A 17,861-nucleotide genomic window follows, 5' to 3' on the forward strand; every position below is an offset into this window, starting at 1 on the left:
CACAGCATCCCATCCATCCACAATGGCTCAATCTCACTCAGCTCTATATGGGCTATGGGACATATACACACACACAGGCATACCCCACTTTTGTACACAATGGGATTTACTAAAGCTGGAAAGTGCAAAATCAGGCTCACTTCTGCATATAAAACAATGAGCTTCCAGGTTTTATTACCGAAGCTTAATTGAACAAGCTGGGGTTAGAAGCTCATTGGTTTCTATGCAGAAGTGAGCCTGATTTTGCACTTTCCAGCTTTAGTAAATATGTTATGTACATTGTGTACTTAGAAGTGGAATATATATTTCAGGGCATATACTACATGCGTCGATACACATGAAATGAATTCCTTAATTTAAAATTCCTTTCCACTTGCAGTAGATGCAAAACTTGTCAAGCCTCTCAAATGGGTGGCCACTTGCTGGCATGCCTTATTTTCTGCAGGCGTTAAAGCCAGCTGGATTCCAAAACATTTTTTACCATCTGATCTCCAAATGATGTGGTCCTTCTATAAATGAAAGGTGGGTTCTCTGGTAAAACCCTACCCTAGGACTATCCATACTGGGAATATTCCAATGCTTTCTGAATATGGATTCAATCTTCCAATATTGTTTGTGGAACCCACTTATGAATCCCCATTCGTGTTTGGAGTGTTGTCTGTTTAGGGACTAGATCAATTTCTTGTGGATTTGAGCCCACCACCGCAATCAATTTTTTTTTCCACAAAACATTGTTTTAGGTATTCCACTTGTGCCTCAATCTGCATCCAAAGTACAGTTACGACGTATCCTTGTAAATCGTCCTTTAGGTATATTACGTAACCATTGTGGATGGGCTGGAATATAGCCATTATGACCGCCGCTTTTAAAAATGCTTTTGCGAGTAATTGATTCTCCCCTTTCATTATTGTATTGCTGTTTGCTGGTAATGTATCTGCTCCTGACTCCAATTAAATTACAATTTATTATTGGATAAAGAAGAGGGGAAAAAGGGAAGGAGCGAAACAAAAAAAAACTCAAAAGTTGTTGATTGTGTTGGACTTTTCAGGCATAATAATATATGTAAATGTAACAAAGGGGAAAAGGAAAAAAAGTATTTTGAATAAAAAGATTTTTATTTTATAAAAAGGAAAAAAAAAAAAAAGAGATGTATATAAAACATACCAAGTCATATTGTTCTATATTCTGTCTAGTCTAGTACATTATAACAATATCTAAATGTGTTCCCATACACCCAATAACATTTAACACGTGATATAAAAAAATTGAGTACAGTAGACAAGATATTAATTAGAGAACCGATTCTGATGCTCTACATGTTTTGCGTTTTGACTAACGCTTCCTCAGGAGTTTTAACAATTTTCTAAAATAGATAAAGGTGTATCAGACAATTCATAAAGCATTTCAACCACATTACAATTCACCCCCAAAGAATTACAGTTCCAAAATAAGCAAAAACAAAACTTGCTCCCAGGGAGATAAAAAAGGGGGGGGGGGGGAGCGAGAGGGAGGCAAAAAAAAAAAAATGATATATGATTTAAGATGATAAAATAAATTAAGTGAACGGGGGCGTGGCTTAGGCATGTCGGGGTAAAGCAGTGGGCTTGACGAGCTCCCGGCCACGAGCCCTCTCTCGGCTATCGTTTTCTGTTTTGTTTTACGGTATGCTACCTAAAAAGCATAGAAGCCGTACCGCTGCCCGGGGGACTGTTACCTCTAAGACGCCTGCTGAGATCCGACGCTTCCTCAGACAGATACCGCACAATACGGAAGGATCCCTGGTGCCTACGTCAAGCGAAGTGCTGGAGCCGCTCGGCTCGACGGATCCTGCGGGCTCCTCCTCCTCCTCTTCCTCTACCGGACCACCTGACCCTCTCGCTCCACTCGTTCCTATTGACCCCCCTCCTAACCCCCCTAACCATCACAACTTACCCAACCTGGACGGCGGTGCTCCACAGCCTGTCAATAGCACTAACAGTGGTGATAGAGGGGAAAGCAGTGCATCTCCACAGGAGATGGCGTCCGGAAACCAAGGTGAATCTGCGATAACAAATCAGGACATCCGGACCCTTCTCCAGGCACTACCGACACGAGCAGATATCGAGGCTTTGATCCTGCGACTTGAGGAGACTCACCGTCGGGATCTATCAGAGGTACGGGGGGAGGTTGGTAACCTAACAGAACGGGTGGTTACAGGAGAAGCTACGGTCACCTTATTAGAAAACAGGGTACAGGCATTGGAACAAGAGAGAATCCAGCAACAAGAGGTGACTGCTGCTATGCAACTACAAGTGGAGGAGGTTGAGGATCGCAGTTGTCGCTCTAATGTACGATTCCGGGGCGTTCCTGAGTCTATAGGGACGGGAGATCTGGGTGAGGCGGTACTGGGGGTGCTTCGTACAGTGGTGGCTCACCCAAATGTGACTTTTGAACTAGACCGTGTCCATAGAATTCCGGGACCTGCCTCAACTGACCCATTGAGATCAAGGGATGTGATCTGTCGGTTCCATAGTTACACCCAGAAGGAGCTAGTGCTACGTCGCGCATGGGAACATGGAACAGTAGATTTTGGAGGAGCCCAGGTGATATTGCCAGATCTTTCCAGGGCCACGTTGAAACATAGAGCCCTGTTACGTCCTTTACTGGATCTGGCTAAACAGCGTGGTTACTCTTATCGCTGGGGATACCCTCTAGCGGTGACCTTTAGGAAGGAGTCGTCTACATTCACACTCCGTGCTCCAACTGACCTCCCAGCCCTGTTTAATTTTTTGGGTGAGGAACCATTCCTGATACCGGACTGGCGACAATTAATGCCTCGCAGTTCAGGCGGACCGGGGGGCTCCCTACATAATGGGTTACCCTCTGGCCACCACCAGCAATCAGGGAGACGACGATGTTCTTTATCAGGTGAACCAGGTGAACCACCACATGAATAATTTAGGGGCAGGCCGTGGTTTTCCCCAAGGACCCCCCCGACGGCCCTCCCCTCCAGGACGGCTACTTATATGGGACACTATGCGACACCAGAGGGATATTCTCGACGGAAGATAGATAGATAGATCCCTATTATTGGGATAATGGTCACTTTCTATCATTTTTGTGGGGGGTAATTTTGTGATGAACATGGGGGAGGTCATGGGGTTAAGGGGTTAAGGGGTAAGATGTACAGGATATGTTATGTGAGAGACTGGGAGAAACTTGCTTCCTTAGTCCCTGGCCTCACCCTCTTACCCCGCTTAGACTTAGACTGCTACCCAATGAGGCCCATTGATTCTATGATCTTGCCCGTTGAGATGACGGGTTCATGAGAAGGAACAAGATATACCCACAAATGTATTAAACCTTCTACAGGACCTTATAGAGGAACCCATCTTCCAAAAAGTTTAAATATTTTTTTTTTTCGGTTCCTGGATACTATTGAGGATTTATTGTGACTTATTGTGGTGATGGGATATGGGTTGGAATAGGGGACTTAGTAATAAGGTAATAAAGATACGGACGGGGGCCCCCCTTTTTTTTTCTTTTTGCTCTTTTTTCTTTTTTCGAATAAATGAAGGGGCTTGGGCATTGGATTGAGGGGTAAGGATGGGGTAATTAGAGGAGACCGGGAGTGTGGGAAGGTAGAGATAATTTTGGTAAGTTGTGTGTATAAGGTTTCCTCCCCCCCCCCCCTTTTTTTTTTTTTTTCTTCTCCCCCCCACTCCCCTGCGTTAGCTATAGCTTATTATTATTGGATATTGGGAGCGAGTATAAGATTATAAGATTTTGTGATAAAAGTGGGGTAGAGAATTTACTAGATTTAAATATATGCTATATATATGTATGTGGCATTAAGAGGAGCGTAGTGGGGGGGGATTTTTCCCCCCTTCCCTTTTTTTTTCTTTTCTCTCTTTCTCTTTTTTCTCTTCTTTTTCTCTCCCGCTCTGTTTCGTTTTGTTGTTCCCCTGTTGTTATGATTGGTGTGGACCTGTCGGGTTCCTCTGGGCGTTCCTGGTTTCTGGATACGTCGGGGGACCCCCTCTAGGTTCTGCTGAGTAAAGAGATGGACAGTGCTAAATCATAAAGTTTCTTGATTAGTGGTATAGATACGTTATCCAACGGTTACTTATACATGCATATCGATACTGGATATATTATAATTTTCTTTTTCTGTATGCCGAGTTTTGGGGGCTCGAGATCCGGGGGACTCTCTCTCCGGAATGCTTGCCCACTCACCCATTTAGGACGGCGCTTTAAATCCAGCACAACGGGCGCATGCGCGGGGTCTCCTAAGATGGCCGCCGGCATCTAGAGCTCCGCTCCACCGCCGCCCTGATCTATCCACCGGAGCCTTCCGAGCGCCCCCACGCCATACCGGACAGCTAATCCTGGTGGGGGAACACTCAGGGAACCCGCGGATGGCGTCCCCGAGCGCCAGAAAGGACTTATCAGGCCGTATGAAGGCCGAAACCGGCCCTGTCAGTTACGCCAAGATGGCGGCGGCTACACGTTGCCTCCCAGTCACAGCTCCTCAGGAGGAATCCATAGCGGACCAGGACCAGGATCGGATGCCTTTTCAAGGTACAGACTGTGCCCCTCTACCTTCAGTTCACTCTCCCTCCTCCACTGAGTCATTGCTAGGGGGATTGAGTGCGGGATATCCCACTACACCTATGAGGGATCCCCATACAGGCATGCTGCTGGCAGTCAGTGAGGCACAGGAAGATTTCCCTCCCCCCACAGACTTTCCTTCCATGATGACAGCTTTTTCACATATGCTTTCCAAAAGCCTTGCTATTCAGGCTACTCAGATCACTACCTCCATACATGCAGATCTGCAGCAAATAGGTCTGAGACTGGACACTGTGGAACGGAAAACTGACCAGGCTGTATTACGGATCAATCAAAATTCTGCTAGATTGGAGGAGGTTCAGGACCAACTAGAGACTGCGTTTGCAAAAATCGATGACCTCGAAAACAGGTCAAGAAGATACAATTTTAGGGTACGGGGGATACCAGAATCTGAAAAAGAGGTTCACAAGGTGGTGAGATCTCTCATTAAGAATTTGATCCCTGACATCCCGGATCGCCATCTGGAACTGGATAGAGCACACAGGGCTCTCCAGGCCCCCCGCTCTGACGGTTTACCCAGGGACATTATAGTCAAGCCGCACTATTACTCGGTGAAGGAGGAGGTCATGCGAAAATCCAGATATGCAGAAAATCTATCGTTCCAGGGTCACAAGATCCAGCTATTCACTGACCTCTCCCCATACACTATACAGAGGAGAAGGTCGTTTAAACCTTTACTACAAGTTTTGATGGACAAGGAAATCGCATACAGATGGTCGTTCCCTTTGAGGCTGAACTTTTCTTACAAGAACAAAAGCTTTGGATTCTCCTCATTCCAGGAAGGCGAAAAACTTTTGACTCAACTAGGTCTGATACAACTGGAACCCGCAATGGAAACTTCCAGCAGGGGCACCCCAGCTTCAACCAAGAGGCCTCCCCCAGCGAGCCCGCTGCAACAGATCTGGCTGACGCAAAGCTCCAAACGATCCAAAGAAAATCTACCACCTTGAGACTATTTTAGTTTTCCCATATGGGGGCTGAACTCACACTTTTTTGGGGTTCCCATGGTTGAGGCCCGGGCCACGGGACTCGGGGGTCTTACGGGACTCTCTTGGCCCCCTCCTCGACCTAGAGGGTTATGGTTGGGAAGTCTTCCCATGTTCTGAAATGTTCTTTTTGGGGGACTTTTTCCCCTCCCTAAGTTGCCTGATGTTCTGCTCTTTTTTCGCCATGTATCTGTATGGAGGAGGGCTTTGGCACTTTTTGCATTTTTTTACATTTTTGGTATTTTTATAACTTTTGTTATAAAATTTCTTTTTGCATAATAACTTTGGTCCGGGTTAACAATTTTTTTTTTAGTTTCAGGTTGAGGTCTCAGGCCTTGCTATTACGGACTCGAATGACCGGTACAACGAACTCTTCTCATATCAGACGGGCCTGTACAGTATATGCATTATTGGGAAAGTTACTTAACTGTATAAGGTAGCAGGGAATGTTTTCGGGGATATGCTCATTTTCACAATCCTTGTTTTGAAAAGTCCTCTTCGGCCATTAGATACTGGTATGACAAGGGTATGGTCATTTCTCCACCATCTCTATTTGGGGGGAGGGGGGTGGGGGAAGATGGGTCTGAATAGGAGATTGGGCCATTATTTTTGCCATAGGTACAGGAGTGTTACTCCATGGTCATAATTTTTGAGGCGCGCTCGGTTTAAATTCTAGATAGGAGCTGGTGACAGCTCCACAGTTTATATATTTAAGGTGGCGGGGCGGTGGTGGAATTAGTGCGCTCCCCCTGGCTCAGAGGTAATGTTTACGCTTCTGGGCCATTTTCGGGGTAACCTTTTCTGGGGTTGTCCCGTTCATTTACGAAGGAGAGTTGATTGGAGGGGTTCCGATCGCTCAGGGGGGAGAAAGGGGACGGGGGTCCCCTGTATGTATTTTTCTGTCAACGCAAAGATGTTACAACATGGTTCTCCTCATGCTGATGTTCTCTCTCTCTATGATGGTTTATTCTTTTTCTTTTTCATCTCTTTCTTTCTCCTTTCTCCTCATGTCTATTGCAGACAAGACAACTTCACATACGACATCCGGCCTGCACTCCTGGACATTTATAGGATCTCTTGGTGGTTCTTACTTCGCACACAGCGTGGCTCTCCTCATGTGAGCGGTGAGTTATTTTTCAGTTGCGTGGGTTCCCCCCCTCTGGTCCATGGCTGACACACCTGCTAAAGTGCCCACCCTTAAACTAGTTTCGCATAACACTCAGGGCCTTAACTCTCCACTAAAACGCAGGAAGATTCTAGAACATTACCGATCCATACATGCAGACATTTTATTGCTACAGGAGACGCACTTCCCTTCCTCTTTCAAACCCACATTTTTACATCAGCACTATCCTCAGTTCTTTTTGGCCTCCGCGGAAAACAAGACTAGAGGTGTGGCAGTGTGTTTCTCCAAACATATAAACCTCTCTCAACCTGAGATTGTTCAGGACCCACAGGGGCGATATATTCTGGTTTCGGGATACATAGACGGAGAACACTACACATTTGTTTCCTACTATGCACCCAATAAGGGCCAAAGCTCCTTTTTTGCATCCATGCTGAGGAAGCTTCAGATCCATCTTCAGGGCACGGTATTTATTGGAGGTGACTCAAATGTTGCATTTGACTTTTCTCTGGATAAATCGGGATCTGGGGGGTCAAAACCCAAGCGTCCGTCAAAACAGAGCAATAGCATAGCTCGCATGCTCCACGCGGATGGTCTGATTGACTCTTGGCGGGAGATGAACCCTCGGGCGAAGGACTATACGCATTTTTCGGCGCCGCACCGCACCTACGCCAGAATAGATCACATATTTACGAAATCCCAGACGGTTCCTCTGCTAGTTAATGCCAGGATTTTGGACTCGTCCTTATCGGACCACTCCATGGTGGTGGTAGTGTCCAGGAGACCTGTGGGCTCTGGGAACCGCCCATGTTGGCGTCTCCGGGAATCCATTCTGAGTGACCCTGCACATAGCGCAGTGTTGGAGGCTGCTATTCGGGAATACTTTGAGCTGAATGATACCGGGGAGGTATCGCCAGTTACTTTGTGGGCTGCACATAAAACTGTAATGAGAGGCAAATTAATCCAGTTATCCTCTAATCTCAAAGCGCAACATCGGGCTGACACCCTTAAACTCACGGAGGAGTTCCGTTCCCTAGCTAAAACACACAAACAGCGTCATACGGCAGATTCATTAGCCAAACTAGACGAGGTCAAGGCCCGACTGAATATGTCCTTAACTACAGCGGCTGCTCAACATCTTTCCTGGACGGGGGCTAAATTTTATGCACAGAAAGACAGGGTAGGCTCACGCCTAGCAGTAAAACTGACTCCCAAGCCACGATCTCAGTCCTTCCCTAAGATCAGGATTCACTCAGGGGACCTCTCTCAGAATCCTGTTAAAGTCATGGACGCCTTTTTGCAGTTCTACTCGGACTTATACAAGCAGGGGTCTAGTCCCTCCAAAGGTGCTCGGGAGAGGCTCCTGAGTGATCTCCCACTGCCCAAGCTCTCGGAGGATCACAGGGACCTTATGGAGGATCCGTTCACTCAGGCAGAAGTACTTGACACTATTAAAACGCTTTCAAGGGGTTCTGCCCCGGGTCCGGACGGATTCTCCAACGGTTATTATAAGAAGTTTGGCCCTTCTCTGGCTCCTTATCTGGTGAAAATGTTTAACTCTCTCAGGGATGGTACCGCCATGCCTCTGGACATGAACTCGGCATTTATATCGGTGATTCCAAAACCTGGTAAAGATGCCAGCGTGGTAGGCAATTTTAGGCCTATATCGCTTATCAATAATGATATTAAGATAATGACGAAAATACTGGCGAATAGGCTTTCAAGCTTTATCTCCCGGTATATCCACAAAGATCAGGTAGGGTTCATCCCTGGGAGACAAGGACCAGACCAGATTAGACGCGCAGTAGATGTTATTTCACTCCTACAGGCACAATGGGACGGAGGATCCCCGCAACAGGGGTTCCTGCTGTCCATTGACCTTCATAAAGCCTTTGACTCTATTGATTGGCGGTACCTTACGGATATTTTGGAGAGGTGGGGGTGCGGTAAATACTTTCTTAACCTCATATCGGCTCTGTATTCTAATCCGTCGGCTCAGGTGCGTCTGTTGGGCAGATATTCTAACAAGTTTGGTATCGGTAGGGGGACAAGACAGGGGTGCCCATTATCTCCACTTCTTTTTGCCATAGCCATAGAAACTTTAGCCATTGCCTTACGTTCTAACCCCGACATTAGGGGGGTCAGGTGTGGGTCTGGCGAACATAAATGCGCCCTATATGCGGATGACCTTCTTCTTTTTGTTACATCGCCTCTGACCTCTATGCCCATCATTAATCGGATTTTATTAGATTTTAGTAAGATCTCGGGACTCCGGGTCAATATGGAGAAATCTTTAGCCCTGAATGTTACGCTCCCTACTGATGTGCTAGCTCAACTTTCGAATAATTTTACCTTCTCCTGGGCACAATCTCAGCTCCCATACTTGGGAATAAAACTCACTTCAGATATACACACTCTATTCAAAGCTAATTATCCCTACATGGCGCAAAAATGCAGAGAGGATTTAGTACGTTGGTCTGGTTGTGGCATCTCCTGGATGGGTAGGATTAATGCGGTGAAAATGACACTTCTACCACGTCTATTGTACTTGTTCCGCTCGCTCCCAATTCCAGTCCCCAAAACATTCCTTGACAAAATGCAAACGGATATAGTGAGGTTTGTCTGGGGGAAGAAAGGCTATAGGTGCTCCTCAGCCACACTCTACCGATTGAAATCTCAAGGAGGGTTGGGCCTTCCCAATTTATGGGGTTATTATCAAGCGGCACAACTGGCCCAGATATCAATGGCTTTCTCGGTTTATGTAAAACCGGACTGGTTATTGATGGAAAGGCAATCTATTCCTCACCACACAATAGATTTCCTGATGGGATGTTGTCCTAAACGCAGACCAGCGATTCTAGCTCCCACTCTCTCGCATTCATTGGCGCTTTCTTCCAACCTATTCAAACGGGGCTCTTTGATCTCTCCACTGAAACCTCTGACTCACATTTTTCATAATGGGGATTTTCCTCCGGGGGAAAATATAGAAGCTTTTAAATGGTGGACGGATAAGGGGTTATACAGAATCGGTCACTTCTTTTCTCCTTCCGGCCCCCTTTCTTTATCACATTGCCAAAAGAAACTAAATATGCCTGATTCGGAAATGTTCAGATTTACACAAATTTCACACTTTTTGAATTCCATTTGGACTTCAAAACCTCTTCCTCCTTTTATAACGCAATATGAGCAATGGTGTGCGCAGGTCACGGACCAGAGGGGGGGCATTTCCCTGATTTACGCGGCTCTCATGGGGAAGGACAACAAACCTCCCTACGCTCTCGCGTGGGAAGCTGATTTGAACAGCTCCTGGGATCTGAAACAGTGGTTCAGGGCCTCGATGAGAGCTCACAAAGGTATACTTAATCTCTCGCTAATAGAGGCAGGTATCAAAGTACTGTTTCGTTGGTACTATGTTCCTTCCAGGCTGGCAAGAATTTTTCCGGGTTCCTCACCAGGGTGTTTCAGAGGATGTGAGCTGGGAGGAGATATGTTTCATATCTGGTGGTCCTGTCCACGCATCCGTTCCTTCTGGAGGAAAGTGTTTCGTACAGTTAGTACAATTACGGGGACCGCTGTACTTCCGCACCCCAGTTTAGCCTTACTTAATCTTTCCATCCCGGCGTTGTCCAAACATTTACAGCAATTAGCGTTTTTTGTTTTCCTTGGGGCTAAAATTACGTTAGCTAAGGCCTGGAAGAAACATACAGTTTCGTACAAGATGTTCAGATCCAAGGTAACATGGATTATGGTGCAAGAACAAATAGTGGCCAAGTGGCATGACAAAACGGAAAGATTCCGGTTGATCTGGGAACCTTGGGCGACATTGTGTAATATCTCTCTTATTCCAGGAGTGCAGCCGGGTGCTTTGTCTTCTAGGACAGGTAACATTTGATTAAGCTTTTTACATTGCCTTTCTTTCCCCCCCCCGTTTTTGTTTCCCTTTTTCTCACGTTTTCTCTCTTCTCTTCTTCTTCACCTCCCTTGGTGTTTTGGGATGGGCCCCAATTGGGGTTCTAAGGGAAATGGCAGTGAAGTTGTAGGCCGGTCTTGGCCCGATATATTTTTTTTGGGTATCCCAGGTTTCTGAACTTTGTTGAGATGAGTGGGGGGGTATCCTGGTCTTTGTGGGCGGGCCCAGCCCTTGGATTGCAGCTTGATCCCGTTTGGGGCACCAGGGGGTCTGTGGCTCGTGTGCTTTGATTAGACATAACACCCCACGGGGGCATAATTGCTTAGGATGGGTACAAGATAATACTAATGTTTTTACAATGCACTTCCTGTTGGCTTTATTGTTTAATTTGTCAATATTCTGATCTAGTGACATATATGTCTAGCTCTGCGTAGCCTATGTATGAGTGGATTTAGCTTGTATTGTATTGAGGAGTATTTTCTCTATTTTTTTTTGTTGTTCTGTTCAGATGCAAATCTTCAATAAACATTATTAAATTTAAATCCAGCACAACGCTGGTAAGTGCTTTAGCATAATTGAGCTATTTTTAGTATAATAATTCTGGATTAGTAAAATCCAGTATAATTTTTTTTTCTGTGTTTTTTTTTTTTTTTTGCTGCTCTTTTGGTTTCTATCGGGGACGCGATGGCAGGCTCTCTTAAAATTATCTCCTTAAATGTCAAGGGTTTGAATTCCCCTGAAAAAAGGCGAGTGTTACAGCGGGAGTTGAAGACATCCCATATAGATGTAGCATTTCTTCAAGAAACCCATTTCAAAACTACTAGCCTCCCGATATTACGCTCGCGAGCCTTTAATCATGTCTACCATTCTACTAATTCATCGTCTAAAACTAAGGGGGTCTCTATTATGATCTCTAGTGGTCTCCCTTGGGTTATGCAGGATGTACTGGATGATCCTGAGGGGCGCTTTTTGTTTATCAAAGGTAAAATAGGAGAAATTCCTTTTACTTTTGTTACAGTGTATGCCCCCAATGAACGTCAAGATGTGTTTCTTAGTACGACCTTACACAAATTACGTGATTTTCGCGAAGGTCAGATGATACTGGGAGGGGACTTTAATGTTCCCCTCTCTCCGTCAGTTGATACCTCTAACTCATGTTCTTCGATTTCGGTTGCGTTAAGAAAACGGATATCCAAATATCTACTGGCCGATCAGTTAATGGACGTTTGGCGCTTACAGCATTCAGGGGAACGGGACTATTCTTTTTATTCTCCCTCTCATAGATTATATTCAAGGATAGATTTTTTCTTGATACCACATGATCAGCTGCATTTAGTGAGTGCCTCATCCATTGGCCACATTACATGGTCTGACCATGCCCCCGTAACCATTACATACGTGCTTTCTAAGCAGTTTTCGCCTAGATCTACTTTTTGGCGCTTAAATGAGAGCCTTTTACAGACACCAGAAGTTCTGGCCGATGTAACAAAAGAAATGGGCCTCTACTTTCAAGAAAATGGATCTAAAGATTGTGATCAAGGGATAGTTTGGGAGGCCCACAAATCGGTGCTTCGTGGAATACTTATTAAACATGGGGCACGCATTAAGAGACTACGTAATGAACAACTGACCAAACTTTATCAAGATCTGGCCAGTGTGGAGGCGCAACAAACATGCTCCGTCATGGGGGTTGGAGATTGAATTGGGGAAGCTTCGTAACCAGATTACAGACCTACTTCACTATAAAGCAAAAGCAGCCCTCCAATTCTGTCGGAAACTGACCTATGAATCAGGAGATAAGTGCGGGAAATTACTGGCAAAATCGGTCAAGGAACTGAAACTAGCTTCTTTTATACCACATATGACGACCGACAAGGGCCAAAGGGTTTCGACCCCGACACAAATTGCGGAAGTTTTTGGGAAATTCTATGCTAATCTATACAATATACCAGACTCAGAAATAAAGCAAACCGATATAGATAGCTATGTAGCTAGTGCTGGCTTAACGACTCTTTCACTAGAATCAAAGGAATCCCTGGAAAACCCGATCACGTTAGAAGAAGTCCAAGCCGCAGTGGGGTCACTGAAGTTGGGTAAAGCTCCGGGCCCAGATGGATATACGGCGCAATACTATAAGATTTTTGTTCCTATTCTGGGCCCGCAATTAGTGAATTTATTTAATGCTCTGAGTTCAAACGTGGATTTACCATTAGATACTCTTAGAGCTCACATCACACTGATCCCTAAGGAAGAAAAAGACCCAGGGCTCTGTGGGAGTTATAGGCCTATTTCCCTACTTAATTTAGACCTGAAACTATTTTCTAAAATTTTGGCAACCCGAATGGCCCAACATATGCAATCCCTTATCCATATTGATCAGGTGGGGTTTATCCCCACCAGAGAAGCAAGGGACAACACTACCAAGGTGCTTGCTTTGGTACATAAAGCAAAATCTATAAAGACTCCGTGTCTATTTGTAAATACGGATGCTGAGAAAGCCTTCGATAGGGTCAATTGGAATTTTATGTTTTCAGTTCTTCAGTATATAGGATTGGGAGACCGGATGCTGACATGGATTAAGATATACTCACGACCTTCAGCCCAAGTTAAGGTGAATGGGGTGCTTACACCCCCGATATGTATAAGGAACGGGACTAGACAATGCTGCCCGCTCTCCCCTTTATTGTTTGTACTGTCCTTGGAGCCTTTACTGGCTTCTATCCGTCGGAATTCGGGCATTATGGGCCTCCATATGGGTACCACTGAATGTAAAATATCTGCTTTTGCAGATGATATGATGTTCTCACTCACGAACCCCAGAATCTCCCTGCCAAATTTATTGAGAGAATTTGAGCTGTACGGGAGGCTCTCACACCTGAAAATAAATTTTCTAAAATCTGAAGCTATGGGGGTAGCTATCTCTTCGAATGTGCTACAGGATTTCGACTTAAGTGGACGGATTCAGCTCTTAAATATTTAGGCACTTATATTCCGGCAGATATTGCGCATACATTTAAGCTGAACTTTCCTATTCTTATGGTTAAGATTCGTAACCTACTGCATAAGTGGCATCCGGGCCTTCATTCTTGGTTTGGGAGATGTAATTTAAATGAGTATACTTCCGAAGTTTATATATATTTTTCGAGCTCTCCCAATCAGAATCCCGGTCCCTTTTTTCAAACAAATCCAAACTTTGATAACTCAATTTATATGGGCACACAAAAAACCCAGACTTAAGCGATCCCAACTAACCCTATCTAAACAGCAGGGGGGAGTGGCCCTACCTGACCTACGACGTTACTATTTGGCTGCCCATCTGGGGCGCATCTTAGATTGGAATCGTAATAACCTCTCTAAGCTTTGGGTTCGATTAGAGCAATCCCACTCGAGATTTCCCTTGAGAAGCGCTATTTGGTGCTATCAAGCACTACCGGCAGAGATAAAATCACATCCTACTATTGGGGTGACATTAAAAATTGGTTATTTAATGGCTTCCCAGAATAAGCTTACATCCCTGACATCACCTTTGTACCCTATATTAGGACATCCACATTTTGAGCCGGGGATTCACCCCCAAGAGTACAAAAGTCTCAGGGATTCAGCACTAGACCATGCATTGAAATTTGTTATTAATGGGCAGTGGCTATCTATGCCCTCCTTAACTGACCCAATAGGGTTATACCGTTTAACATTTTGGAGGGCGATGCAATTACACAATTTTTTACACTCTATTCCTAACCCTCTAGCTTTTACTAGCCCTTTAACAGAATTCGAGGTATTGTGTAGGAGTGGAGGTCCCTTGGCCCATAGCCTTTCTCAGATTTATGCTCTCTTGAACAAGCCAGAGGACCACCTCCACCTGTCCTGTTTTGTAAAATGGGAGAGAGACCTTGGGTGTGTCTTCTCCCTAACACAGAAACAACGTATTATCACCTTGATTTTTAAAACCTCGTTGTGTACTAGGATACAAGAGATGAACTTTAAAATCTTTACTAGGTGGTATTTGACCCCGTCGAAAATGCGTAAGTGTTATCCGTCTGCCTCAGATAGGTGTTGGAGATGTGGCGAAAATGAGGGTACGTTACTCCACATCTTCTGGTCATGCCCTAGATTGGTGGATTTCTGGAAGGAAGTGCGTCGTATAACGCAAATGTTTACAGATTTTCCCATTCCAGAAGAGGCTGTTTTTTTTCTTTTGCACCACTCAGATTCCTATTAAGCAGTATAAAAAAATCTATTCTGCGACATTTACTGAATGCAGCGAAATCGTGTATTCCTCTTTACTGGAAACAGAGCTCTCCCCCCTCTATTGCACACTGGATCAGGAAAATTGAGGATATAAAGAAAATGGAAGATTTGATTTTGACGGCTCAAAATAAACAAGAAATTTTTAAACAGACATGGGAGCTTTGGAATGTTTTTTTACTCTCGTTGGAAGGACGTAGCCTACAGGTGTCTTAAAGTTTAAGTAGTTTTATTAATTTGGCATATGTGTCATGACTTGCCATCGCGCCCCGCTTGGCCCTGCCTAGTTTCACTCTGCCCCTTGGGACTTTAGGGGTGCGGCAGGAAGAATACAATTAAGAGCAGTTATTTTGCCCTTAGTACGAGTTTAGATTTGTTCCTTTTTTTTTTTTCTTTCTTATTTTTGTTGCTGTTGTGTTACCCTTTTAGAAAAGAGTGAAAATGGGAAGGACAGTTCCCTCCCCACCCCAGGAGAGGGTTAGGGGGGTTTGGTACGAGGGAGACCCCGGATCTTGGCTTTGTTCCTCTTTTTTTTTTTTCTCCTTTTCAAAGGTGGAAAGCCGGATTGGTAATTCCTGTATACTTTTAATAAGATTTATGTACTAGTTCTATTTTCTGTATTTATCTGCTTGTATCGTACCTTGGGGACTGTCTTCCCGTGTTTGGAGTTTAATAAAGCTATATTAGAAAAAAGAAAAAAAAATTAATTTAATTTGTCAAGTGGGAACCATTTACTAAAATTGAACCAATATCGGAACGGGTGTGACATTTTATTAAATAAAAACATAATAGTGTAAACCCTTGAGAAAAAAAAACAACAACCTTATCCATGTGCAGAAAATTATATAGATTACTTACATTTTTTTGTGTTTTTTTGGGGGGGGGGTAACCCAAAGCAAGAAGAAGGAGTGCAGGAGAAAAAAAAGGAGATCTTTTTCTACGCAAATAGAGCGATTTATAATATCGGTGTCAGACTGTTGCATGTACAGGAGCCTGCGAGTAGAAGAAAGACTCCAGATATTTATGATGTAAAACGGCAAGGGCAGATGGTATAAACCATAATCTGTATGGACAAAACAGGCATAATAAAAGTTTTTTTAGTTTTTTTACCTATTACATAAAGTGTTTGTGCATAATTGAAATAAGTAAAAAAGTTTAATATATGTGCATGTTGTCTACGATCTAAACATACCATTTACCCGTAGTGAAACGGGAGACATTTATAATAGTGTGTGACATGTTTGATTGATTGATCTTCCAAATATGGACACATTATATCCAAAGAGTTAATAAACTATACTTGTGCAAAGTACTAAGTGACCAAGCCATGAATTATTATAATCTGTGTAATTACTTAAAAATATTTATGTGTCATATTCATACTGGTGAAAGGAAGGGAAGAACAAAAAAAAAAAAAAAAATTAAATCACCTGAGGTATTTTCAGATGAATTACTATCTGGCTATACTGATCATGTGATGTCATGGATGCAATGTATAGATGACATCTTTATAATTTGGACAGGAACATCGACAATACTGACTAACTTTATTGAAACAATTAATATCAATACGTTCAATTTAAAGTTAACCCTCAATACAAATTCAGAAAAATATCACTTTCTTGGATTTGGAAATTTTTAAGGATGAAAACAACTGCTTGGCTACCAAACTCTTCCGGAAAGAAACTGCAGGAAACACCCTGCTGCATGCAGCGGATGCTCACCCTGCGCCCCTAGTCAGGAACATCCCCTATGCACAATATGTGAGGCTACGCAGGAACTGCACCCATGACAGACTTCTACAATGAAGCTTGCCTTCTGCGTACACGCCTTCTAGCTAGGGGTTATAGCAAATCCTTACTGCGAAAGGCCTATAACAGAGCTTGTAGACAGCCAAGAAATACTCTATTGTATTCCAACAAAAATCACACTTCAGAAACAAAGGCAAATTTGAGAAATATTACACGTTTTTCGTCCCAACATGAGGAGGTCCGTAACATTCTCACAAATCACTGGCATATTCTACAGCAAGACTCCACAATTTAAAAACATGTAGGAATAAGACCGTGCCTAATGTTTAGACGTACCACCTCACTACGCGACTGGCTGGTATCTAGTTTCTACTCTGCTAGTATACAAGGTGAAAGGGGATGCAATGGACTATACAAATGTGGGAAATGGGACTTCTGCCCCTGGATTAACCAGGATACAGCAGTCGCACTCCCAAATGGGGAATCCCTCCACCTGACTTTTAGAGCAGACTGTAAGACGCAAGGTATAGTTTATCTAATGGTTTGCAACTGTGGAGCATTCTATGTCGGAAAGACGATCAGATGTTTATGGCAGCGCATCAAAGATCATGTTTATGTATCAACAAATGGAAAAATGCCAACAACGGTCAGTAGGCATATTGACCTATTTCATGCGTTTGATGCGACTTGTGTCACGTTCAGTGTACTTGAGACTATACCCAAGGATCGGCGTGGGGGCAACTGGGACAAGTGGATTTTGCAAAAAGAGACTATGGATTGAGAGACTTAATGCCACTCAAGCTCCAGGCCTGAATGAGACAATCATACAAATCATTTCTCTAAAGAGTTTAAAAAAACATTTTTTTTCTTGGTTCGTTTATTGGATCGCTGTGTGCCACTATGGATATTGATGTATCTAGATACAGATCTGTAATTCATAGTTGAGAGATATGACATCAGGGTCTGTAGACTATATATATTTATATACTTTTTATGTTTTTTTATGTCTTTTATGACATTTTATGTTTATTTTACTGATTGCTATTTGGCTGAGTGTTTTTTCTTTCCCTCTATGGGAATAACCTACCTATGTATTGTAAAAACTGCTCCCAGGAGTGGTTCCCTTTTATTTTTATTTTTTGTTATTGTGGGTGAAATTGACAACAATATGCGGCCACAAGAGCGCTGCCCATGCTGGCCCTTTGTGTTCTGGTTTGGGCTAACTGGGTGGC

The sequence above is a fragment of the Lithobates pipiens genome, unplaced genomic scaffold (genome assembly GCF_037356315.1).
Source record: "Lithobates pipiens isolate NorthernLeopardFrog02 unplaced genomic scaffold, aLitPip1_a1.2 Scaffold_28, whole genome shotgun sequence".
NCBI classification, from domain to species: domain Eukaryota; kingdom Metazoa; phylum Chordata; class Amphibia; order Anura; family Ranidae; genus Lithobates; species Lithobates pipiens.